At 44.6% G+C, this 25,725-nt stretch overlaps 1 pseudogene; it reads left to right on the forward strand.

The window, feature by feature from the left end:
• Positions 1–1,729: 1,729 nt before the first annotated feature.
• Positions 1,730–24,178, forward strand: LOC137373167 (di-N-acetylchitobiase-like; annotated as a pseudogene).
• The last annotated feature ends 1,547 nt before the right edge of the window (positions 24,179–25,725 follow it).

Raw genomic sequence — 25,725 nt, forward strand, 5'->3', positions numbered from 1 at the left:
CCAGTAATATTACCACCATGCTACTGAATGTTGGCAAAGTCAGAGAGGAAGAGGGGAGAGAGGGTTAGGATGAATGTTGTGCAAGACACTGAGGAAGGATGGAAAAAGTTTTGAAGATAAAAATTACACAAAACATGAAGGAAGAGGGCAGAAGATTCAAGGATGAAAGTTGGAAGAGGGCTGTGAGTTTCAGGATTGAATTTTGCCCAAGACAGGGAGGGATGGGGGTGGAGGGGGAAAGAGGTTTAAGGATGAATGGTGACAAAGATAGCAAGTAAATGGGGAGAGATTGCAAGAGGTCAGTGTTGCTCCAGAGATGGACGATGTGGGGGTCACAAGGAATCAGCATTTCAGGGATGAATGCGAGCGGAGATCAGAGGAACGGGAGCAGAGAGGGTCATGGTGTTGCTCCAGAGATGCTGGAAGCAGTGGTAGCAGTGGTGGGGTGGAATATCAGAGGTTCAGAGATGAATATGAGCAAGGACCAGGAGGATGGAGGCAAACCTTTGGACAATGGAAATGGACCAAGAGGGGGAACGTGGTGGAGAGGTACAGGGATGAATATTGCCCAAGTTCAGGAGGAAAGGGGGAATACCGGATAGAGGTTTGAGGATTCATGTTGCCCAGGTTCAGGAGCAAGGTGGGGAGACAGATTCAGGGGTGAATGCTGAACAAGAGAGCGATATAAAGGGAGAAATGTTCACGGAATAATGAGTTGGAAAAGGGGAAAGGTTCAGGGATGATTGTTGCACAAGACAGGAAGAGAGGGGGAGAAGAGAACTTCCCAACAAAGTTGCATTTGACAGGATGAAGCTTGCGTCAACATTCCACTATTATCACACAAAGTGAGATAGAGATAGAGATCCAGGAGGTTTCATCATCAGTCACATGCAGCTCAATATAAATAAACCATCAAGAGTGAACTATGCAGTAAATGGAAAAGTCCTGGGGAAAATTGATGTCCAGAGAGATTTGGGTGTTCAGGTCCACTGTTCCCTGAAGGTGGCAACGCAGGTAAATAGAGTGGTCAAGAAGGCATACGGCATGCTTTCCTTCATCGGACGGGGTATTGAGTACAAGAGTTGGCAGGTCATGTTACAGTTGTATAGGACTTTGGTTCAGCCACATTTGGAATACTGCGTGCAGTTCTGGTCGCCACATTACCAAAAGGATGTAGATGCTTTGGAGAGGGTGCAGAGGAGGTTCACCAGGAAGTTGCCTGGTATGGAGGGCGCTAGCTATGAAGAGAGGTTGAGTAGATTAGGATTATTTTCATTAGAAAGACGAAGGTTGAGGGGGGACCTGATTGAGGTGTACAAAATCATGAGAGGTATAGACAGGGTGGATAGCATGAGGCTTTTTCCCAGAGTGGGGGATTGAATTACGAGAGGACACGAGTTCAAAGTGAAAGGGGAAAAGTTTAGGGGGGATATGCGTGGAAAGTTCTTTACGCAGAGGGTGGTGGGTGCCTGGAACGCGTTGCCAGCGGAGGTGGCAGATGTGGGCACGATGGCATCTTTTAAGATGTATCTAGACAGATACATGAATGGGCAGGAAGAAAAGAGATACAGACCCTTAGAAAATAGGTGACATTTTTAGATAGAGGATCTGGATCGGCGCAGGCTTGGGAGGGCCGAAGGGCCTGTTCCTGTGCTGTAATTTTCTTTGTTCTTTCTTCTTTGTTCTTTATCTCACTGTGTCTGACGGATTTTCATCTCCGGCGGAGAGGATGCGCTGGAGTTTGGCATTGGTGCAGGCTCTGGCGGTGCTGGCACTGTGGATCGGCGGAGACTCCGGGGTCTTTTCCCTGGATCCGTGTCCATGTTCAACACCGGGTATGTGTCAAACCATACCCGCGGACCATCAGTACCAAGTTGAGGTGAGTTTCTCAGATCATTAAATTCCCTCGGGAAAAGTTAGTTTACTTGAAGTTGTCTTTTGAAGTGTGTTGAGCAGTAACTCTTGGAATGGAGCATTGGGATGTGAGCTCCTGCCTTTCCTCATGTGGTTCAGCTCCTCTCACCCGCACTGATGTGGAAGGTCAGAGATTGACCTCTTTAAGATGTTCCTTTTACACCAGGGGCCGAGACTCCACCCCCCGGGGCTGGGCTGGACTGGACTGGACTGGGGGGCTCGGGCTGGGCTGGACTGGACTGGGGGGCTCGGGCTGGGCTGGACTGGACTGAGGGGCTCGGGCTGGGCTGGGCTGGACTGGACTGGGGGGCTGGGCTGGACTGGTCTGGACTTGGGGGGCTGGGGCCGGGTTGAGGTGGGGAAGAGAGTTCTCCAGTCAGGCTCCAGCCTTGTCTCCGGGGGAGATACAGACTGGAGAGGGGTCGTTAACACAGTCCAAGTATCAGGAACAGGCTGAGGCTGTGAGTCGGAGTCAGTGACAGGTGAAGCTGGTGAAGCGGCGCAAGGGGCAGCTCAGATTATTGTTGAAATGCAAAGTGAATCCTGTTATATATAATACATATGTTCAAGTGTTAATCTTGGTATAGTTACAGCCTGTGTAAACTAGGACCAGCCGTAGTATTGGGCAGTGCAAAGATATTTTAACAAGTGCAGCATCAATAAAATGTGTTTTTAATGTTTCTCCAATGTGCAGAGTCTTAAATGATGTGTGATCCAACTCTTACAGCCTCATACCATGGTTCAGGTTTGCAGTTTTCACACAATATTGATCCCCAAAACACCAGTTAAAAATCCTGGAATCACATGGAATAAAATTGTGATTTGACCTCGGTCATTGTAAAACTGGGACCCTGGTCATGATTAAACTGAATACAATTTAGCAGATCTTTGAACAAATGTTTGTGTTAAATGTCTCTGTAACTGCTGTGTAGTTGATGAGGTTAGTATTTATTTCAGAGTAATGTTACTAAGTGGGCAGTGTGGCAGGAACAGGAGCTCCATCAATATAACCTGCAGACTAGATGTGTTCATTATCCCTTCCTTATCCTGTACCCTGGGGACAATTATATTGATCAGGAAAATCTATATTTTTAATGTCAGTTTTATATCCTTCATTACTGCAGCTGACAGCTTTATTTTTGTATCAGGTCATGGTGTTTTATCATGGAGGAACGGATTGGATACATTATGACTGGTCCAAGGTCACGACTGTTGTCGCCTTGCATACTCCACAACCTGATCTTGTGTGTCATGCTCACGCAAATAAAGTTCGAATTGTCACAAAAGGTAACTAATTTTATCACAGAATAAAACATGAATGTCCTTCTGTCTTCTAATGCAAGCTGTATTTTTGAGAACCACATAATGGAACATGCAGTGTACAGGTTTGAGGCTCGAGCATAATCACCGGAATGGACTGGTTGGGCCGAATGGCCTGTTTGTGTGCTGTATATTTTATGTCATTCTATGATATCGCTGTTATTGATGTTACAGTGCTGAAATTCCTCTGCAGCTCCTATACAACCATTATTAATGATTCTACATTCCAATTATTATATATTAAAAATCTTACATCAACACATGCCTCCTGTCGTCATAGAATGATAGAACGGTTGCAACACAGAAGGAGGCCATTCTGCCCATCCTATCCGTGCCAGCTCTCTGCAAGAGTAACGCACCTCTTCCCCTTCCCTCGCCATTTCCCTGTACCTCTGCAATTTTGTTTCTCTTCAGATGATTATCCAAGTCTCTTTTGAACTCCTCCATTGAATCTGCCCCCACCACACGCTCAGGCAGTGCATTCCAGATCCTAACAACTCACTGTGTGAAAAAGTTTTTCTGCATGTCACTGTTGCTTCTTTTGCCAATCCCCTTAAATCGGTGTCCTCTGGTTCTCAATCCTTCTGCCAATGGGAACAGTTTCTTTGTATCTACTCTGTCCAGAACCCTCATGGTTTTGATCAGCTCTATCAAATCTCTTCTTAATCTTCTGGAAGCAGAACAGTTCCAGCTTCTCCAACATATCCATGTAACTGGTGTTCCTCATCCCTGGAACCATTTTCGTTAATATTTTCTGCACCCTCTCTGAAGCTTTCACAACCTTCCTAAAGTGTAGTGCCCAGAGCTGGACACAATATTCCAGTTGAGGCTGAGCCAGTGTTTTATACAGGTTTATCCTAACTTCCACCACCACCACCACCACCCTCCTCCACCTGGCTGAACTTGTTCTCACATTTCCTTCAAGTGAAAGGTATTGCTATGGGTATCCGCGTGGGTCCTAGTTTTGCCCGGCTTTTTGTGAGATATGTCGAACATTCCTTGTTCCAGTCCTACTCAGGCCCCCTCCCCCATCGCTTTTTCCGGTACATTGATGAATGTATCGGTGCTCCCGCCCCGAACTGGAAAACTTTATCAACTTTGGTTCAAATTTCCACCCTTCTCTCACCTTCACTCTCCGACACTTCCATTCCTCGACTTCTTTGTCTCTATCTCTGGGATAGGCTGTCTACTAACATTCATTATAAGCCCACTGACTCTCACAGCTACCTCGACTACACTTCTTCACACCCTGCCTCCTGTAAGGAGTCCATTCCATTTTCCCAGTTTCTCCGTCTCCGACGCATCTGCTCTGATGATGCAACCTTCCATGACAGCGCTTCTGAAATGCCTTCCTTTTTACTCAACCGAGGATTCCCCCACCCACTGCAGTTGACAGGGCTCTCAACCAAGTCCGTCCCATTTCCCGCTCCTCTACCCTCACCCCTTCCCCTCCTTCCCAGAATCGCGACAGGGTTCCCATTTCCAGCCCACCTGCCTCCACATCCAAAGGATCATCCTCCGCCATTTCTGCCATGTCCAGCGTGATGCAACTGCCAAACGCATGTTCCCCTCTCCTTCCCAGTCAGCATTCCGAAGGGATCATTCCCCCTGCGACACCCTAGTCCACTCCTCCATTACCCCCACCACCTCATCCCCTTCCCACGGCACCTTCCCCTGCAATCGCAGGAGGTGTAATACCTGCCCATTTACCTCCTCTCTCCTGACTATCCAAGGCCCCAAACACTCCTTTCAGGTGAAGCAGCGATTTCCTTGTACTTCTTTCAATTTAGTATACTGTATTCGCTGCTCACAATGTGGTCTCCTCTACATTGGGGAGACCAAATGCAGAATGGGTGGCCACTTTGCAGAACACCTCTGCTCAGTCTGAAAGCATGACCCCGAGCTTCCAGTTGCTGGCCATTACAACACACCCCCCTGCTTTCATGCCCACATCTGTGTCCTGGGATTGCTGTCGTGTTCCATTGAACATCAATGCAAGCTCGAGGAACAGCATCTCATTTACTGATTAGGCACGCTACAGCGTGCCGGACAGAACATTGAGTTCAATAATTTCAGAGCATGACGGGTCCCCTTTTTATTTTTATTTCTTTTTCATTTATTTATTTTATTTTAGTTTGGATTGATTGTTTCTACTGTGCCTACCCACTGTTTTTTTTTCCCTGTTTGTGCCCGGGGCCAGCGCTGTTCAGTTTTCTGTCAATTAACACCCTCTCTGTAATAACGCTTTGTCTTTCACCACACCAATAACATACCATTAGCCTTTGCTCCATGATCTTCTGGTCGGTTATTCTCTGTGATCTTGCCCTATCAACACCTTCTCTTTTATTATCTCTTGCTCCACCCCCGCTTTACTTGCTTAAAACCTATTACATTTTGAATATTTGCCCGTTCTGATGAAGGATCAGTGACCTGAAACGTTAACTCTGCTTCTCTCTCTAGAGATGCTGCCAGACCTGCTGAGTATTTGCAGCATTTCTTGTTTTGATTTCAGATTTCCAGTATCTGCAGTATTTTGCTTTTACATCATTTATTCTTTATCATAACTTCTTTGTTCTTGTACTCCATGCCACTTTATAAAGCCCAGGATCCCATATGCTTTCTTAATGCTTTCTCAACCTGCCCTGCCACCTTCAATGATTTGTGCACATATACCCCCAGGTGCCTCTGCTCCGAAATCACATTTAGATTTGTACTCTTAATTTTTATTGTCTTTTCTCATTCTTCCCACTAAAATGAATTGCTTCACACTTCTCTGTATGAAATTTCATCTGGGACTTGTCTGCCCATTTCACCAACCTGTCCTCTTGAAGTTTATCATTATCTTCCTTACAGTTCACAATACTTCCAAGTTTTGTGTCATCTGCCAATTTTGAAATTGTGTCCCATATCCCCAAGACTAGGTCATTACGATATATCAAGAAAAGCAGGGATCCTAACACCGTCACCTAGGGAACCCCACTATCTCCTTTCGTCCAATCCAAACACAACCGTTCACAACTACTCTCTGTTTCCTGTCATTCAGCTAATTTCATATCCATGCATGCGCTGTTCCGTTTATTCCATGGGCTCTAACCTTTCTGACCAGCCTGTTATGTGGAATTTAAATGTGTTACAGACGGGTGGGAAATGGGGTGGCTGGCTTCCACTTTTTGCCTCCCAACTTACCATGGATAGTGTTTCCATTAAACTAGTGTTTCAGCCCCTGAGTGTTTTCAGAGTCAAATAAACAGACCAAGTACAAGTTTTCTCATAGGTTTAATAAGAAAGATAACTATTTTACACAATAACTAAATTGTTTGCAGTCTTCACCCTTGCACATATTCGCACACATACAAACAAAGAACAAAGAACAGTACAGCACAGGAACAGGCCATTCAGCCCTCCAAGCCTGCGCCGATCCTGATGCCTGCCGAAACTAAAACCTTCTGCACTTCCGGGGACTGTATCCCTCTATTCCCATCCTATTCATGTATTTGTCAAGATGCCTCTTAAACATCGCTATCGTACCTGCTTCCACCTCCTCCCCTGGCAGCAAGTTCCAGGCACTCACCACCCTCTGTGTAAAGAATTTGCTTCGCACATCCCCTCTAAACTTTGCCACTCATACCTTAAACCTATGCCCCCTAGTAACTGGCTCTTGCACCCTGGGAAAAATCTTCTGACTATCCACTCTGTCCATGCCGCTCATAACTTTGTAAACCTCTATCATGTCGCCCCTCCACCTCCGTCGTTCCAGTGAAAACAATCCGAGTTTATCCAACCTCTCCTCATAGATACTGCCCTCCAGAGGCAACATCCTGGTAAATCTCTTCTGTACCCTCTCCATAGCCTCCACGTCCTTCGGTATTGTGGCGACCAGAATTGCACGCAATATTCCAAGTGTGGCCAAACTAAAGTTCTGTACAGCTGCAGCATGACTTGCCAATTTTTATACTCTATGCCCCGACCAATGAAGGCAAGCATGCCGTATGCCTTCTTGACTACCTTATCCACCTGCGTTGCCACTTTCAGTGACCTGTGGACCTGTACACCCAGATCTCTCTGCCTGTCAATACTCCTAAGGGTTCTGCCATTTACTGTATACTTCCCACCTGCATTAGATCTTCCAAAATGCATTACCTCACATTTGTCCGGATTAAACTCCATCTGCCATTTCTCTGCCCAAGTCTCCAACCGATCTATATCCTGCTGTATCCTCTGACAATCCTCATCACTATCCGCAACTCCACCAACCTTTATGTCGTCCGCAAACTTACTAATCAGACCAGCTACATTTACCTCCAAATCATTTATATATACTTTAAACAGCAAAAGTCCCAGCACTGATCCCTGCGGAACACCACTCGTCACAACCCTCCATTCAGAAAAGCACCCTTCCACTGCTATCCTCTGTCTTCCATGACTGAGCCAGTTCTGTATCCATCTTGCCAGCTCACCTCTGATCCCGTGTGACTCCACCTTTTGTATTAGTCTGCCATGAGGGACCTTGTCAAAGGCTTTACTGAAGTCCATATAGATAACATCCACTGCCTTTCCTTTATCAATCATCTTTGTCACTTCCTCAAAAAACTCAATCAAATTAGTGAGACACGACCTCCCCTTCACAAAACTATGCTGCTTCTCGCTAATAAGTTCGTTTGTTTCCAAATGGGAGTAAATCTAACATTTGTCAGTTCCGATGAAGGGTCACTGACCCGAAACGTTAAGTCTGCTTCTCTTTTCACAGATGCTGCCAGACCTGCTGAGTGGTTCCAGCATTTCTTGTTTTTATCCCCTTTCCCCTGGTCCAGGATGTAGAAATCATGCCATCTGATGAATTCTGGATGCGATCCATTCTGCTACAATGGGGCCCCTTCACTTTGGCTTTGGAATCCAGTCTCCCTGTCAGACAGGGTCTTTGATAACACAATTCTTGGAGATGGGAGTTGCTTTGCATTGAATTGCCTGTTTTTCATTTTGTTGTCTGCCCTGGGAGAGACTCGTGGTGATGATGGATTTTGGTTTCCAACAGCCCAAATGTATTTTCCAGCACAGAAGTTTTGTCACCTGGCTCCTACTCTATCTTGTTTTGAGCAATGTGTCCATGTTTTGGAGTTAAACTCACCAGTTCATTTTTTATAGTTCACTTCATTTTTCATCCTTGTTCCTTCTATGAGCATAATAAATGCATTACAGAAATCCATGTGCACCACATCAGCTACATTATCCTCATCAAGCCTCTCTGTTACCTCATCAAAAGACTCAAGCAAGTTAGTTAAACACAATTTGGCCTTAAGAAATTCGTGCTGGCTTTCCTTAATTAATCCACATTTGTCCATGTGACTATTAATTTTGTCCTGAATTGTCATTGCTGAAAGCTTTCCCACCACCGAGGTTAAACTGACTGGCCTGTAGTTGCTGGGTTTATCCTTGCACCATTTTTTGAACAAAGGTGTAACATTTACAATTCTCCAGTCCTCTGGGACCACACCTGCATCTAAGGAGGATTGGCAGATTATGACCAGGGCCTCCACAATTTCCACCCTTACTTCCCTCTGTATCCTTGAATGTATTTCATCCATTCCTGGTGACTAACAAACTTCAAGTACAGCCAATCTATCTAATACCTTCTCATTATCAATATTTAGCACATTCCTTGTCCCAACTACCCTCTCTTTTACCATGACTTGGGCAACATCTTCTTCATTCGACAAGACAAATGCAAAGTATTCATTTAGTACATCATGCCCCCTGCCTCCATGTATAAATCACCTTATAGGTACCGAATCGGCCCCGCTCCTCCTTTTACCATCCTTTTACTCTTGTGAGGGAATCCGTGGTGATAAATGGGGTTTTTTTTGACCCCAACTGAGAGGGAAACTAGAATTGAAGCAGAAACTCAAACTGAAACAGAAATGGAAACCAAAACTGAAACAGAACTGCAAAAGCAATTTCAGCTTTCCAGGGAAACTGACACTGGTTAGAAACCAATAAAAGTAATAGTTACAAGCCCCAGTTTGAAACTTGCAGTGAAGTTGGAGAGATAGGCAAGTTGATAATGAAAAAATATTTGGTTCTACTGAGAAAGATGACAAAAGTGAAGACACAGACACTTCAGGTTGGTGAAAGAGAAAACCAGGAGTACATGTTCAGTTCAAGTGGACAGACATGCTATTTCTGTCATAAGAAAGGACATGTGAAGATTTAGTGTTGGAAGTGGCAAAACAAGCCTGTTGCATGTGTACAGTCGAAGGGTGTTTCCCCAGGAAATACTGTCTTAGGGGGTAATATTCACGACAAGCAAGTAGTTACTCCCGGTTCTCTGATAGAGTGAATCCAGGTGGCAGAAGGCGAGAGAAGTTTTCTGTTTAAGAGTGAATGATTCCCACAGTCGTCTGGTGAGGGAGACAAGCTAGTTATTATTCTTTCAGATACAGTGGCGGCACAGTCACTGATAACATGAATTTCTTTCCCGGTAGTTCGCTGAAAGTGAAGGTGTTAATCCACGGGATTGGTGGAACCTATTTATCCATTTCCTGATTTAAAATGTGACTTGGCCACTGGTCCGGTTACTGTCCGTGTCATTCCTAGTTTGCCTATTGAGGGTGTCTATTTTCTGCCAGGAAATTACTTAGCTGGGGATAAGGCAGTGGCATCTTCAGTAGTTTCGGAAAAGCCAGTTGAAGTTACTGAAACTGAGGTTTTGCGGCAAGAATTTTCTGGAATATTCCCAGATTGTGTTGTGACCAGATCCCAGGCTCATAAGGTTAAACACAATGAGATGGATTCAGTTGTTCGGGGGTTTGGTTAGCTGAAAGTTTTTTCAAGGATTTGGATGGAGATGTTGGTGGTAAAGGCTCCAAGACTAACAATGGGGAATTGTTTGGCAGATCCTCTTTAATTGAGGCACAACAGGCAGACCCTCGATTTAAGAAGTTTGTCTCAGACAGCATGAATTGAGGTAGAGGCTGAAAAGGTGCTTGAGTGTTATAATGTTAAGAATGACAGTTTGACGAGAAAGTGGAGACCTCCTCAGAGGTACACTGATGAGGATTGGGCTGTAATTCACTCAAATTGTTGTCCCTCCTTGCTACTGCTGAGAAAATTTGAGAGTTGCCCATGAGATTCCAGTCGCAGGTCATTTGGATATTCAGAAGACACAGGCTCGGGTAATGATACATTTTTACTGACTGAAGCTGCACAGGGATGTGGTTGAATTCTGTAAGACATGTCACACATGTCAAATGATTGCGAAGCCACAGACTTTGGTTAAGCCAGCTCCATTAATACCAATACAGGCATCCGACAAACTGTTTGGGTTCTTGTGGATTGTATTCGACCCCTACATCTAAACTAAGTCGGGTCCTAACCATCATAAATTTGTTGACTCGATTCCAGAGGCAAAACAGATCACAGCGAAAGTTATGACTGAGGGTTGATTCAGTTTTTCACTCGGTATGGGTTGCCCAAAGAAAGTCTGTCTGACCAGGGGGCAAATATCCTGTCGGGTATATTTCAGATGGTCATGTGTACTTTGGGAGTGAAGCAGCTCATGATGGCCACTTATCACCCGTTTATCTGTGTCCTGTTGCAGGCGATTCATATCATCCTCACTGTTTGCCACTCCTCCAAAATTGGTTTCATCGGCAAATTTTTGAAATTTTGCTTTGTATTCCAGGATCCAAGTTCTTTGTGTATAGCAAAAAAAGCAGTGGCTGTCTCCACCACTCAATGTTATCTACCATGAAGCCAATTTTTTATCCAATTAGTCACTGATCCTCCTATTCCATGTGCCTGAGTTTCATTAACCAGCCTTTTATGTGGTATTTTATCAAATGTTTTCCAGATCTGTTCTCATCCCATTGATGTTGACCCTCCCCCTATTAATTATTTTCGCTCTGGATTGCTCCTTGTACTTTTCCACAGCCAACCTAACCCTTATGATACTATGATCACTGTCCTCTAAATGTTCCACTACTGACACTTGATCCACTTGACCCACCTCATTCCCCAGAACCAGATACAGCAATGCCTCCTTCCTTGTTGGACTGGAAACATACTAATGTAGAAAATTCTCCTGAACACACTCCAGAAACTCTTGTCCCTCTCTGTCCTCTACATTACTAATATCCCAGTCTATATTAGGATAATTAAAGTCCCCCATTATAATGACTCTATAATTCTTGCCCCAGTCTTCAATTTCCCTGCAAATTTGTTCTTCTATATCTTTACCACTATTTGGTAGTCTATAGAATACACCCATCAGTGTAATGGGGTACCTCTATTGTTTATTAGCTCGAACCAAATAGATTCTGTCCTTGACCTCTCGGACATCCTCTCTCTCCAGCAGTGTAATCAATACAGCTGTCCCTTCCCCAACCTTTCCTTCCCTATCTTTCCTGAACACCTTGTATCCAGGAATATTTAGTCCCCAGTCCTGCCCTTTTTTGAGCCAGGTCTTCATTATCACCACAACATCATATTTCCACTCGCCTGCAGCTCACCAACCTTATTTATCACACTCCACGCATTCCTAATTTATAAACCTAATTTAGACATTTTTACATTCCCTCTTACTCTGACCCCACCTAATGCCTTACTATTTCCTATTCTAGTGCTATCTGTCTCTCCAAATTCTCTGTGCACCTTGTTTTTCTCTCTCTAATATTACAACCTGGTTCTGCATCCCTGCCAAGTCAGATTAAACCTTCCCAAATAGCACAAGCAAATCACCCTCTGCAAGGACATTGGTCCTGGCTCTCTTCAGATGCAACCCGTCCAGCCTGTATAGGTTCCAACTGCCAGAACCAGTCCCAATGTCCAAGGAATCTAAAGCATTTCCTCCTGCACCATCTCTCCAGTCATGGATTCATCTGCTCTTTCTTCCTATTTCTGTACTCACTTGCACATGGTACTGGGAGTAATCTGGAGATTGCTACCTTTGAGCTCCTGCTTGCTAGTTTCTTTCCTAGCTCCCTGAACTCTACCTGCAGGACCCCATCTCTCTTTCTACCTGTGTTGTTGGTACTGATAATGGACCACGACCGTTAGTTGCTCACCCTCCCCCGTCAGAGTGCTTTTTATTTTAATTTGAGATACCGCACTGAAACACGCCCTTCGGCCCACCGAATCTGTGCCGAACAAGAACCACCCATTTATACTAACCCTCCAGTAATCCCACATTCCCTACCACCGACCTGCACGAGGGGCAATTTACAATGGCCAATTTACCTATCACCTGCAAGTCTTTGGCAGTGGGAGGAAACCAGAGCACCCGACGAAAACCCACGCTGTCACAGGGAGAACTTCCAAACTCCGCACCAGCAGTACGCAGAATTGAACCCGGGTCCCTGGAGCTGTGAGGCTGCGGTACTAACAACTGCGCCACTGTGCCACCCTCTGCAGCTGTTCAGTGACATCCATGATCCTGGTGTCAGGAAGACAACATAACATCCTGGATTCACATCTGTGGCCACAGAAACACCTGTCTGTTCCCCTATTGAATTCCATCTCACTATTGCTTTTCCAATCTTCCTGATTAATATTTAGACAATCAAGGATCCTAACAGTTAAGACTCACAATTTTCCCCAACTTTATCATGTTCCACTTGATAAATTCATGAACATTGTAGAATTTCTCCCCTGTTGAATTTCACAGCTCCCATGCACCCTGCATGAGAAGGGAGTGCTTATTAAAAACCATATAACTATGAGTAACAGCCAAAATAAGGGGCTGAATTTCCGGCGGCAGGTGAAATAAATGGCGGTCCACACAGACAGAGAGGCACCGTGATTCCAAGTGCAGCAGCTCATTTAAATAGCTGATACAGGCTGCCCCCACCCCGATCCCATCGAGGGGGTGGGTTGTCCGTCCCCGGCAATGGTATTAACTGCCCCTGCACAGGCGCAGACACCATTTTTAAAAGGCTGTCAGCCACCCGGGACATTGAAATATTTAAAGTCACATTGAATTAATTTTCTTTTTCCCCTCTCCCAACCCACAATATCAATTGGATTAATTATTTCCCCTTTTCACCCCAAAACATTTACCTTCACAATCTGACCTTTTCCCCCAAAACTGCACAAAATTTAAACTATATCCCTTCCCAGCATCCCCGACACCTGTGACGTTCATTTGACCCTGTCCCCCCCCCCCCCCCGCCCCCCACCTGCACTGAGAAATGTGCCTTCTCCCCCTTCCCCACCAGTGCAGCGCCTCATTTCCCCGGACAGGGATCTGAAGGCATGGCAGTGCCAATCGCCGGGGTGAAGATCACAGCGGGATTTCAGGAGTCAGTGGGAGACTCATTTATTCAGGTGAGTTCATTTATATAAATATTTAAATGGTGATCACGACGCCACACGGTGGGGGGGCCGCCACGAGGCCTCGCTGCCGCCGGCAATATCGGGCTCGGCCCTGCCAGTGTCGAGGTCCGTGGCTGGCCTCATCCAGGGCAATCTTCATACCCCCTTCCCCCCTACCATGGATCCCAACATCGCGGGCTCTATAAAATCCAGCCCAAGGTGTGAGATAAAGTTAAATTCTCATTATTATTTGTTCCTTCGGTCATATTTAACGTACCTTGGAGTCCAGACTGCCCAGATGACCCATGCCATGATTATGTGGAAATGGCAAATTCCTGTGACATCTTATTCGTAAAGTCCTATAATTTGCAGTATCAAATATGGGATGAGTGCTTTGCAAAAGCAGGTGCTCCCGATCACCAGGTTTATTCAGGTATGTACATTAAAACCTTCTGGTTCAGGGTCTGCCTCCCGGATATCAATGTTTATCTAAAACTGTCATATTTTTATCCATTTAGGTCTCTCTGCTTATATCAAACTGGGTATTGATTCCAGAAAGCTGGTGATGGGAGTTCCATGGTTTGGTTACGACTATCCTTGCCAGCGCTTTTATGAGGTAAGATGAAATGTTTTGCTTGCAATGCCTGAAACGTTAACTCTGCTTCTCTTTCCACAGATGCTGCCAGACCTGCTGAGTGGTTCCAGCATTTCTTGTTTTTATTTCAGATTTCCACCATCCGCAGTATTTTGCTTTTATACACCTGAAACACATCCCTCGTCCACATTAACTGTCCAATCAGGGTATCTAAATGTATTTGATAACAGTCCAGTATTTTGCCTTGTTTAGCTTGCTTGTAGCCCAGTTCAATAACGTTGATGTTTTTTACATTCAGCTTTTTTATTACCTGTTTTACAGTTTTGTTAATTTCCATTTGTATCCATTGGTTTGCTGTCTGTGCTTACCTTATCCATACTATTTAATATTTCATTTCACTGAGGCATTTCCTTAACTGCATTCTTCTAGACTGTGAATCTTAAGCTTCTGAATTTTTTTCTCAAAGCTCATTCCTTCACACATGGAATCAAAGAAGCACAGGAGATACAGTAGACCATTCAATTACTCAAGCCTGTTCCACCACTCAGTTTGATTGTTACTGATTTTTATTCCATATACCTGCCTTGACTTTGTCACGATTAATACCTCCACCTAACAAAATTCTATTGAGCTTAGTTTTGAAATTCTCAATTATTCTTAAGTCCTAATTGCCCCTCAGAGCCTATACACTGGGAGATCAGTCATGCTGTCACTACATTTTTGAAGTTAGCAGAGTAAATATATTCACAAGTAATAATTTCTCATCCTTTTTGTACTTTGCAGCCTGGTAGATGTGAACTGAAAAAGATTCCTCTCGGAGGTGCTCCTTGCAGCTCTCAAGTTGGAAGACGGATTTCATACAGTGAGATCAGGCAGCAGCTGCCCAGATCAATTACCGGCAGATATTGGGATGATGATTCCAAATCCCCATTTTATGTCTACAGGGTAAGACTATCAATCAAAGCACAGTGGAAACCTGTGCATTTCAACATTCTTTGTAGAATGTGAACATTGCAATGTTTCATGATTCAGTATTCTCTGTGTACAGGATTCAGCAAAGTTCAAAATGTCCAGTTTGTACAGTCGGAAACGTGTGTAGTCGGAGAATTGACAAGAAAATGGGAGTTGAGAAGCAAAGCACCAAAACCAGTTCACCTTAGTATAGTTATACAGCACTGAAACAGGCCCTTCGGCCCACCGAGTCTGTGCCGACCATCAACCACCCATTTATACTAATCCAACACTAATTCCCTATTCCTACCACATCCCCACCTGTCCCTATATTTCCCTACCACCTACTTATACTAGGGGCAATTTATAATGGCCAATTTACCTATCAACCTGCAAGTCTTTGGCATGTGGGAGGAAATCGGACCACCCAGAGGAATCTCACGCAGACACAGGGAGAACTTGCAAACTCCACACAGGCAGTACCCAGAACTGAACCCGGGTCGCTGGAGCTGTGAGGCTGCGGTGCTAACCACTGCGCCACTGTGCCGCCTCTTGTTAAAACATTGTGAAAAACCAGTTGCAGACACTGTCGGAGGTGTTGTTTTTCTGATATGAAGTTAAACTGAGGCCCTAACCGTCCTCTGAGGTGGACATAAATATTCCAATCGCACAATTTTGAGGAAGAGTGGAGGTGTCCTCCCTGGTGTCTTGGGCAATATTTGTCCCTCAACCAACATCACTAAAAGATTATCTGATCATTATCACATGCAGTTTGTGGGATCTTGCTCTGTGCAAATTGTCTGCTGCATTTCCGACATTACAACAGTCACGACATTTCAAAAGCACTTCATTAACTGTACAGTGCTTTGAGATGGTCTGAGGTTGTGAACGGTGCTATTTAAATGAAAATACTTTCTCTCGAAGCTTGATATAAATATATCTATGGTAATTATGTAATTTTGTTACTCACGGCAAACAGTCACAGTCATCATGACAATTTTGAGGAATATATTGGCCATGTTTTTTTTAAATTCATTCACGGGATGTGGGTGTCGCTGGCCAGGCCAGCATTTATTGTCCATCCCTAATTGCCCTTGAGAAGGTGGTGGTGAGCTGCCTTCTTGAACCGCTGCAGTCCATGTGGGGTAGGTACACCCACAGTGCTGTTAGGAAGGGAGTTCCAGGATTTTGACCCAGCGACAGTGAAGGAATGGCGATATAGTTCCAAGTCAGGGTGATGTGTGACTTGGAGGGGAACTTGCAGGTGGTTGTGTTCCCATGTATTTGCTGCCCTTGTCCTTCTAGTTGGTAGAGGTCGCGGGTTTGGAAGGTGCTGTCGAAGGAGCCTTGGTGCATTGCTGCAGTGCATCTTGTAGATGGTACACACTGCTGCCACTGTGCGTCGGTGGTGGAGGGAGTGAATGTTTGTAGATGGGGTGCCAATCAAGCTGGCTGCTTTGTCCTGGATGGTGTCGAGCTTCTTGAGTGTTGTTGGAGCTGCACCCATCCAGGCAAGTATTTCATCACACTCCTGACTTGTACCTTGTAGATTGTGGACAGGCTTTGGGGAGTCAGGAGGTGAGTTACTCGCCACAGGATTCCAAGCCTCTGACCTTCTCTTGTAGCCACGGTATTTATATGGCTACTCCAGTTCAGTTTTCGGTCAATGGTAGCCCCTAGGATGTTGATAGTGGGGGATTCAGTGATGGTAATGCCGTTGAATGTCAAGGGGAGATGGTTAGATTCTCTTTTGTTGGAGATAGTCATTGCCTGGCACTTGTGTGGTGCGAATGTTACTTGCCACTTATCAGCCCAAGCCTGGATATTGTCCAGGTCTTGCTGCATTTCTACATGGACTGCTTCAGTATCTGAGGAGTTGCGAATGGTGCTGAAAATTGTGCAATCATCAGCAAACATCCCCACTTCTGACCTTATGATTGAAGGAAGGTCATTGATGAAGCAGCTGAAGATGGTTGGGCCTCGGACATTACCCTGAGGTACTCCTGCAGTGATGTCCTGGAGCTCAGATGATTGACCTCCAACAACCACAACCATCTTCCTTTGCGCTAGGTATGACTCCAGCCAGCGGAGGGTTTTCCCCCTGATTCCCACTGACCTCAGTTTTGCTAGGGCTCCTTGATGCCATACTCGGTCAAATGCTGCCTTGATGTCAAGGGCAGTCACACTCACCTCACCTCTTGAGTTCAGCTGTTTTGTCCATGTTTGAACCAAGGCTGTAATGAGGTCAGGAGCTGAGTGGCCCTGGCGGAACCCAAACTGAGCATCACTGAGCAGGTTGTTGCTAAGCAAGTGCCGCTTGATGGCACTGTTGATGACACCTTCCATCACTTTACTGATGATTGAGAGTAGACTGATGGGGCGGTAATTGGCTGGGTTGGACTTGTCCTGCTTTTTCTGTGCAGGACATACCTGGGCAATTTTCCACATTGCCAGGTAGATGCCAGTGTTGTAGCTGTACTGGAACAGCTTGGCTCGGGGCGCGGCAAGTTCTGGAGCACAGGTCTTCAGTACTATTGCCGGAATATTGGCAGGGCCCATAGCTTTTGCAGCATCCAGTGCCTTCAGTCGTTTCTTGATATCACGTGGAGTGAATCGAATTGGCTGAAGTTTGGCATCTGTGATGCTGGGGACTTCAGGAGGAGGCCGAGATGGATCATCAACTCGGCACTGCTGGCTGAAGATTGTTGCAAATGCTCCAGCCTTATCTTTCGCACTGATGTGCTGGGCTCCCCCATCATTGAGGATGGGGATATTTGTGGAGCCTCCTCCTCCAGTAAGTTGTTTAATTGTCCACCACCATTCACGGCTGGATGTGGCAGGACTGCAGAGCTGAGATCTGATCCATTGGTTATGGGATCGCTTCGCTCTGTCTATTGCATGCTGCTTACGCAGTTTGGCATGCAAATAGTCCTGTGTTATAGCTTCACCAGGTTGACACCTCATTTTGAGGTATGCCTGGTGCTGTTCCTGGCATCCCCTCCTGCACTCTACATTGAACCAGGGTTTGCCTCCTGGCTTGATGTTAATGGTAGAGTGGGGGATATGCCGGGCCATGAGGTTACAGGTTGTGGTTGAGTACAATTCTGCTGCTGCTGATGGCCCACAGCCACATGTGTTCATATGTTGCACAGCATCCAGATGAGTTCATTGGTTTTGGTGTTAAAACGATTGACTGGGAATTTCCTTGGAGCTGCTCCTCCAAGAAGCTGAAGAATGTCCTTCATACTGAACTTGATCATATCTGTTTAAATCATCACAAGGGTTTCACACAATAAGTTTCTTTCAAATGCCGTAACATTGTTATGTAATTGACATGAAATTCTGTTGTGGGGTATTAGTGATTGAATGCTTAATTCAGTCAGATGAACAAACTTACACTAATTTAATGCCATCATGAAACCATTAAATTATTTGTACACTATCCCACGGTCCTTCCTCAATTTTAGTATTTTAAAGAATTAAAACAGTTGCATTCAAGGTCACAGAGAGATACAGCACTGAAACAGACACATTGGCTCACAGAGTCTGTTCCAACCATCAACTTATACTAATCCTATATTCCCTACCACATTCCCAACTTCCCTCAATTCTCCTACCTACACTGGGGGCAATTTACAATGGCCAATTTACCTATCAACCTGCAAGGTTTTGGCTGTGGGAGGAAACCAAAGCAAGCTGTAGAAATCCACACAATCACAGGGAAACTTGCAAACTTTGCACAGATAGTACCCAGAACTGAACCCAGGTTGCTGGAGCTGTGAGGCTGCAGTGCGAACAACTGATTCCAGTCGCACATCAATGTGGTTGATTCTTAATTGTCTTCTGAAAGGGCCGAGCAAGCCACTCAGTTCAAGAGCAGTTAGAGATAGGCAACAAATACTGGCCTTACCAGTGACACCCACATCCAATGAAAGAACAAAAATAAAGTACAAGTTAGGTTCCAGTGGTTTACATATCAGTGCAAAAGGCAAGGCTGAAGCATTTACAACCATCTTAAGCCAGAAGTGCCGAGTGAAAGATTCATCTCGGCCTCCTCTTGAGGTTTGCAGCATTTTAGATACCAGTCTTCAGCTAATTTGATTCACTCCAGGTGATATCAAGAAATGGCAGAAGGCACTGGATACAGCAAATTCCGTAGGCCCTGACACATCCCCTCTGTAGCACTGAAGACTTGTGCTCCAGAACTAGCCTTGCCCCTCAGCAAGCTGTTCCAATACAGCTGCAAAGCTCCTCTACCTGACAATGTAGAAAGTTGCATAGGTATGGACATTTCTTTTCGTTCATGGGATGTGAGCATCGCTGACTAAGACAGCATTTATTGCTCATCCCTAATTGCTCTTGAGAAGGTGGTGGTGAGCCACCTTCTTAAAGCACTGCAGTCCATGTAGGGTAGGTACACCCACAGTGCTGTTAGGAAGGGAGTTCCAGGATTTTGACCCAGCAACAGTGAAAGATCAGCGATATAGTTCCAAGTCAGGATGGTGTGTGTCTTGGAGGGGAACTTGCAAATGGTGGTGTTCCCATGCATCTGCTGCCCTTGTCCTTCTAGGTGGTAGATGTCACGGGTTTGGAAGGTGTTGTCGAAGGAGCCTTGGTGCGTTGCTGCAGTGCATCTTGCAGATGGTACACACTACTGACACTGTGCGTCAATGGTGGAGGGAGTGAATGTTTGTGAATGGGGTGCCAATCAACAGGATGCTTTATCCTGGATGGTGTCGAGCTTCTTGAGTGTTGTTGGAGCTGCACACATCAAGGCAAGTAGAGAATATTCCATCACACTCCTGACTTGTGCCTTGCAGATGGTGGACAGGACTTGGGGAGTCAGGAGGTGAGTTACTCACTGCAGGATTCCTAGCCTCTGACCTGCTCTTGTAGGCATGGTACTTACATGGCTGGTCCAGTTCAGTTTCTGATCAATGGAAACCTATAGGATGTTGATAATGGGGGATTCAGCAATCGTAATGCCATTGAATGACGAGGGGCAACAATTGGATCCTGCCCACGAAAAGCAGGACAAATCCAATCTAGCCCATTACCGCCCAATCATTCTACTCTCGATTAACAGAGAAGTGATGGAAGACGTCGTTGACAGTGCTATCAAGTGACACTTACTCAGCAATAACCTGCTCACTGCTGCTCAGTTTGGGTTCCACCAGGGTCACTCAGCTTCTGACCTCATTACAGCCTTGTTCCAAACATGGACAAAATAGCTGAATTCCAGAGTCGAGGTGAGAGTGACTGCCCTTGACATCAAGGCAGCATTTGACCAAGTGCAACATCAAGGAGCCCCAACAAAATTGAAGTCGATGGGAATCGGAGTGGAAACTCTCCCCTGGATGGAGCCGTACTTAACACAAAGGAAGATAGTTGGGTTGCTGGTGGCCAATCATCTCGGCTCCAGGACATTGCTACTGGAGTTCCTCAGGATAGTGTCCGAGGCCCAACCATCTTCAACATCTTCATCAATGGCCTTCCCTCCATGATAAGGTCAGAAGTGGGAAGGTTCACTGATGATTGCACAGTGCTCAGAACCATTCGGAACTCCTCATATACTGAAGCAGTCCATACCTGCATGCAGCAAGATCTGGACACCATTCAGGCGTGAGCTGCTAAGTGGCAAGTAAAATGTGCACCATACAAGTGCCAAGCAATGGCCAACTCCAAAAAGAGCAAATCAGACCATCTCCCTTGACATTCAACAGCATTCCCATCACTGCAACCACAACCATTACCATCCTGCAGGTGACCATTGAGCAGAAACTGAACTGGACCAGCCATATAAATATTGTGGCTACAAGAACAGGTCAGAGGCTGGGAATTCTGTGGCGAGTAACTCACCTCCTGATTCAGCTCCAGAACATCACTGCAGGAGTTCCTCAGGGTAGTGTCCTAGGGCCAACCATCTTCAGCTGCTTCATCAATGACCTTCCTTCAATCATGAGGTGACAGTGGAGACGTTCGCTGATGATTGCACAATGTTCAGCACCATTTGTGACTCCTCAGATGCAGAAGCAGTCCATGTAGAAATGCAGCAAAACCTGGAGAACATGTAGGCTTGGGCTGATAAGTGGCAAGTAACATTTGCGCCGCAGAAGTGCCAGGCAATGACCATCTCGAACAGGAGAGAATCTAACCATCTCCTGTTGACATTCAATGGCATTACAATTGCTGAATCCCCCACTATCAACATCCTGAGGGTTACGATAGACCGGGAACTGAACTGGAATACCCATTTAAATACCATGGCTACAAGAGCAGGTCAGAGGCTGAGAATCCTGACTCCTCAAAGCCTGTCCATCATCTACAAGGCACAAGTCAGGAGTGTGCTGGAATACTCTGCACTTGTTTGGACGAGTGCAGCTCCAACAGCATTCAAAAAGATCAAACTTTGACACCATCCAGAACAAAGCAGTTCATTGATTGGCACCCCATCTACTACCTTAAACATTCATTCGCTCCACCGCCAGCACACAGTGGTAACAGTTGTGTACCATCTACAAGATGAGCTGTACCAATTTGCCAAGCCTCCTTCGACAGCACCTTCCAAACCCACGACCTCTACCACCTGGAAGGACAAGGGCATTAGACGCCTGGGAACACCATCACCTGCAAGTTCCTATCCCAGCCAGAAACATCCTGACTTGGAACAATATTGCCGTTCCCTCACTGTCACTGGGTCAAAATCCTGAAACAGCCGACCTTGCAGCAGTGTAACTGTAACCACACCACATGGACAGGCTCACCACCATCTTCTCATGGGCAATTAGGGATTGGCAAAAATGCTGGACTTGCCAGTGGCACTCATATTGTCACAAGAGTTTTGTTTTTTTTAAACTGGGAATTCTGTTAGGTGTTTAAAGCTGGGAAATGGGGATTTTCTGTGAACACAGCTGACACTTGGGGCTGGATTTTATAGGGGCCTCCACGTCGGGATCTGTGGCGGGAGGCAGCATTAACATTGCCCCGTATAAGGCCCGCCATGGACCTTGATGCCAGCAGGGCCCGGTGTCATAGAGTTTTGTTTCATTTCAAAATTAAGAGGTCTGTGTGCCTTTTAAAGCTGGGAGAAGAGGGTTTTTCTGTGTGCAATAAATTTTGTCACTTGGTGTTTGAAGTGCAGGCTGTAAAGCTTGCATCCAAGCAACAGAAAGATTTACGATTGTCTTGTGACTTGGTTGTTGTTGAAAGCTTTTAGTCAGGTCTGCAGAGTGAACCAGACCAGGGAGCAGATAGTAGTGAACTGGGGATGTGATTTTCTGATAGACCAGAAAAAAGACCTACTCTCTCTGCAACAGAAGCTTTTCATCTCTTATGAAGAAATTCTACATTTGAGGTGTGGTTTTTACCTGCCTGAGGTGAGAGAAAAGTCCCAGGAAAAGAGGAGTTGCTACACTCTGTTGAGAAAGGAAGCCTTGTGTTTCAGGTGTGGCAGGTTGCTGTTGCCTCCAGTCTCAAAAATCCCTGCCTCAAGAGTGAGTCCTGTCGCATTTTGTGTTATTGCAAGTTCCTGAAATTTCAAGGAAGTTTCGACTGTCAGAGTGCTGCTTTAAAATTTAGGTAGACCTGTTGCTATACCTAAAGCTGAAAGATCTGTGTGACGCCTGCTGCAGACAAATTACCTTGAACACCTACCCATCACAGACTGTTTATCAAACTCACCTGGAGAGACTTCAAGTGGCATCTGACTATTGGACTCTGGGACAGCTCACCAATCCAGCAATATCCTTCCTGAAGTTATTGTTTCGAAGAAAGCGTTGTAAAGTCAACATCCATTTTCCCTGGTTAACCATTTTGTTTTGAATGTATGTGTGTGTGCATGAGGGTTAGGAAGAATAAGGAGTTATAAAATCTTGTCATGTATATAAGATTCATCTCATTATTGTTTAAAACTTGGTTTATTAATAAATAGTTAATTTTGTTTTTATTTTAAGAATCCTGGTTTAGTGTGCTTTATTCCGGGCGATAAAAAAGTATATAATATCGCAGCAGCTCTGCGGAGTGAAAGCAGCGCGTGCAGACCGCCATCTTTTACAGCCGCCACTGCACTCGATGGTGGCAGTGTAAAATCCAGCACTTGGAGTTTAAATTGTGTACACAGACTGTAATACTTGCTTCCAATCAACCAGAAAGATTTATGACTGTCTTGTGACTTGTTTGTTGAAAGATTTTAGTTTCATTTTGGGATTATAAGAAACCCGTGAACTCTACAAGGAGCAGGCTTTGAAATCTTTGTATTACCTTTCCTGGAAAGAGAGGAAAACCCAAAAAAGTGTTACCACTCTCTGCAAAAGAAGCCTTGCATCTCTTGGAAAGAAATTCTACTTTTTAGGTGTGGTTTGGACCTGCCTGAAGAGAGAGAAAAGACCCAGGAACAGAGGAATTGCTTCACTCTGTGGAGGCACAGTGCTTTGCAGAGAGAAAACCCCTGCATTTTAAAGGTAACGGATTTCTACTGCCTTCAATCTGAAGAATCCCTGTCTCAAGCGTAAGTCTTGTTGCCTTTTGTGTTTTTGGGAGATCCTGAAATCTCAAGAAAGCTTCTACTGTTCGACTGCTATTTCAAAATCCAAGCAGACCTGTTGCTACACCCTTTTGCTGAAAGAGCTGTGTGACGCCTGCTGTAGACGAATTTCCTAGAATGCCTACATATCACAGACTATTCATGAAACCCGCCTGGAGAGACTTTGCATGGTGTCCGACTATTCGACTCTTGGATGACTAACCAATCTTGAAATATCCTACCTTTACATGTTTCATTCACTTAATCCAAGTACAAGTTTAATGTATTTTAAATAGTGTTGTTGAAGATGTTCAGCATTGATCCAAACCTACCTCCTATCTGTCTAACTCTCTTTGGCTTTTTTGGCAGGTTAATAATAAATACCACGAGGTTTGGTATGATGATCCAGAGAGCCTTTCACTAAAATCACTGATCATGAAGAAACTAAATTCCGTGGTATAGGTGCGTGGACTGCAAATTACCTAAACTACACTGCTGATCCGACAACAGCAATGCAAACTGAAGAAATGTGGAATGCTCTGTGCCCAATCCGAGGAAAATGGAGAACTTAAGATATTTAGTCTTCTCATAATGTGATTATTTACTTTTGCAAGTAAACACAACAAAAAGTGAGCTCACTTCCAACCTTAGAAATTTAACTAATGCAGATCTAGGGAACAAATTTAATATTTTAATATTTTATCTAATCAATCAATTCCTATTCAATGGAAAGCAAATGTATAAATATGATTTACACTCCAAGATCTGGTCACTTCAGGCATCTTAAATTGTTTATAAAATGCACCAAAACTGCGTTCGTTACCATAATGTTTAATGACAGTGTCGGCTAAAATTTGTTGCCACTAAATACTTACAATTCAGGGAACAATTCAACTTTCCCGTTGTGTAATTTATCAATGGTGACATACACACGTGCTGTCTGTTTTACACACATCTTCATTCTCATCCATGATTTATTATGATTTTATTTTGCCATAGGTTATTACTTTGAAGTTAGATAACTTTTTAATGTTCAGTTTCCTCCATTAAGGGGTGTGAATGGACCACAAATAGTGTCCTCTTTCTGCTGCTTGCTTTTTAATTGTAATAATACAAACACTGTAACTATTTGCATTTTAATCTTCATGAGAGATTTACAATTGCCTACTCCTGAAAGACAAGTTGAATCTTACCATGAATATGTATTTCACAAAATAAAATGCTGTTTTCAAAGTAAGTGTTTTAATTCTGTTGCTCGAGGCAAGTGAAAATTGTGGAAATATAAAACAATTGAGGAACTGGTTAGAAAAGAATTCCCATCGATGTAATCTTTGCACATATATGTAGTTGTCCTTTGTTAATCACCTTCCCTCCTCATTTCTAATGTGAAAAACTCACCATTGGGGTCGGGTGGATTGCAGTTCGGTATTTCTCTCATATTCTCTGTATTTGGAATTCTACCTAGCAAGAATTATCATTCTTTATTCCTGATACAAATTTCTTCAGTAACAATGTAGTTTCAGTAACTCAGTATGTAATATTATGGGTCTAACTGGTTCCTTGATAAGAGTAAAACTCTGGTATGGTATTTGCAGAAACACAGTCAATTCGAGATGAAGGTAAAGAAGGCAGAAGAAAACGACCTCTTTCAGTGATCATAAAAGTTACCTTTCTTTAACCCTGGCAAACTATAAATAATTTAAACTACAACACTGTCTTTGCTGCAAAACCTTGAAAGTTTGAGAATTCCTAAAGCCGTACAGATGCATCCTGCGCATCCTGGTTTATATCATCCCACCATTGGTGGCAGTGTCTTCATCAACCTCGACCCTAAACTCTTTCATTTCTGAATCTTCATTTTCTCTCTCTCCTCCTTTCGGACACTTCTTAAAACTTACTTCTTTGACCAAGCTATTGGTCACTGTCCGAATATCTTCTGTGTGAAGGCAGTGCTATGGGGAAAAGACGGGGCAGTGGAGATAGCTGAATTGCTGTTGCAGAGAGCTGGCACACATACAATGGGCCGAATGGCCTCCATCTCTGCAGTAATCATTCTATGATTTAATGGTGTCAAATCTTGTTTGATAACACTCCTGTGAAGCACCTTAGGATGTTTCCC

The sequence above is a fragment of the Heterodontus francisci genome, chromosome 8 (genome assembly GCF_036365525.1).
Source record: "Heterodontus francisci isolate sHetFra1 chromosome 8, sHetFra1.hap1, whole genome shotgun sequence".
In the NCBI taxonomy this organism is placed as follows: Eukaryota; Metazoa; Chordata; class Chondrichthyes; order Heterodontiformes; family Heterodontidae; genus Heterodontus; species Heterodontus francisci.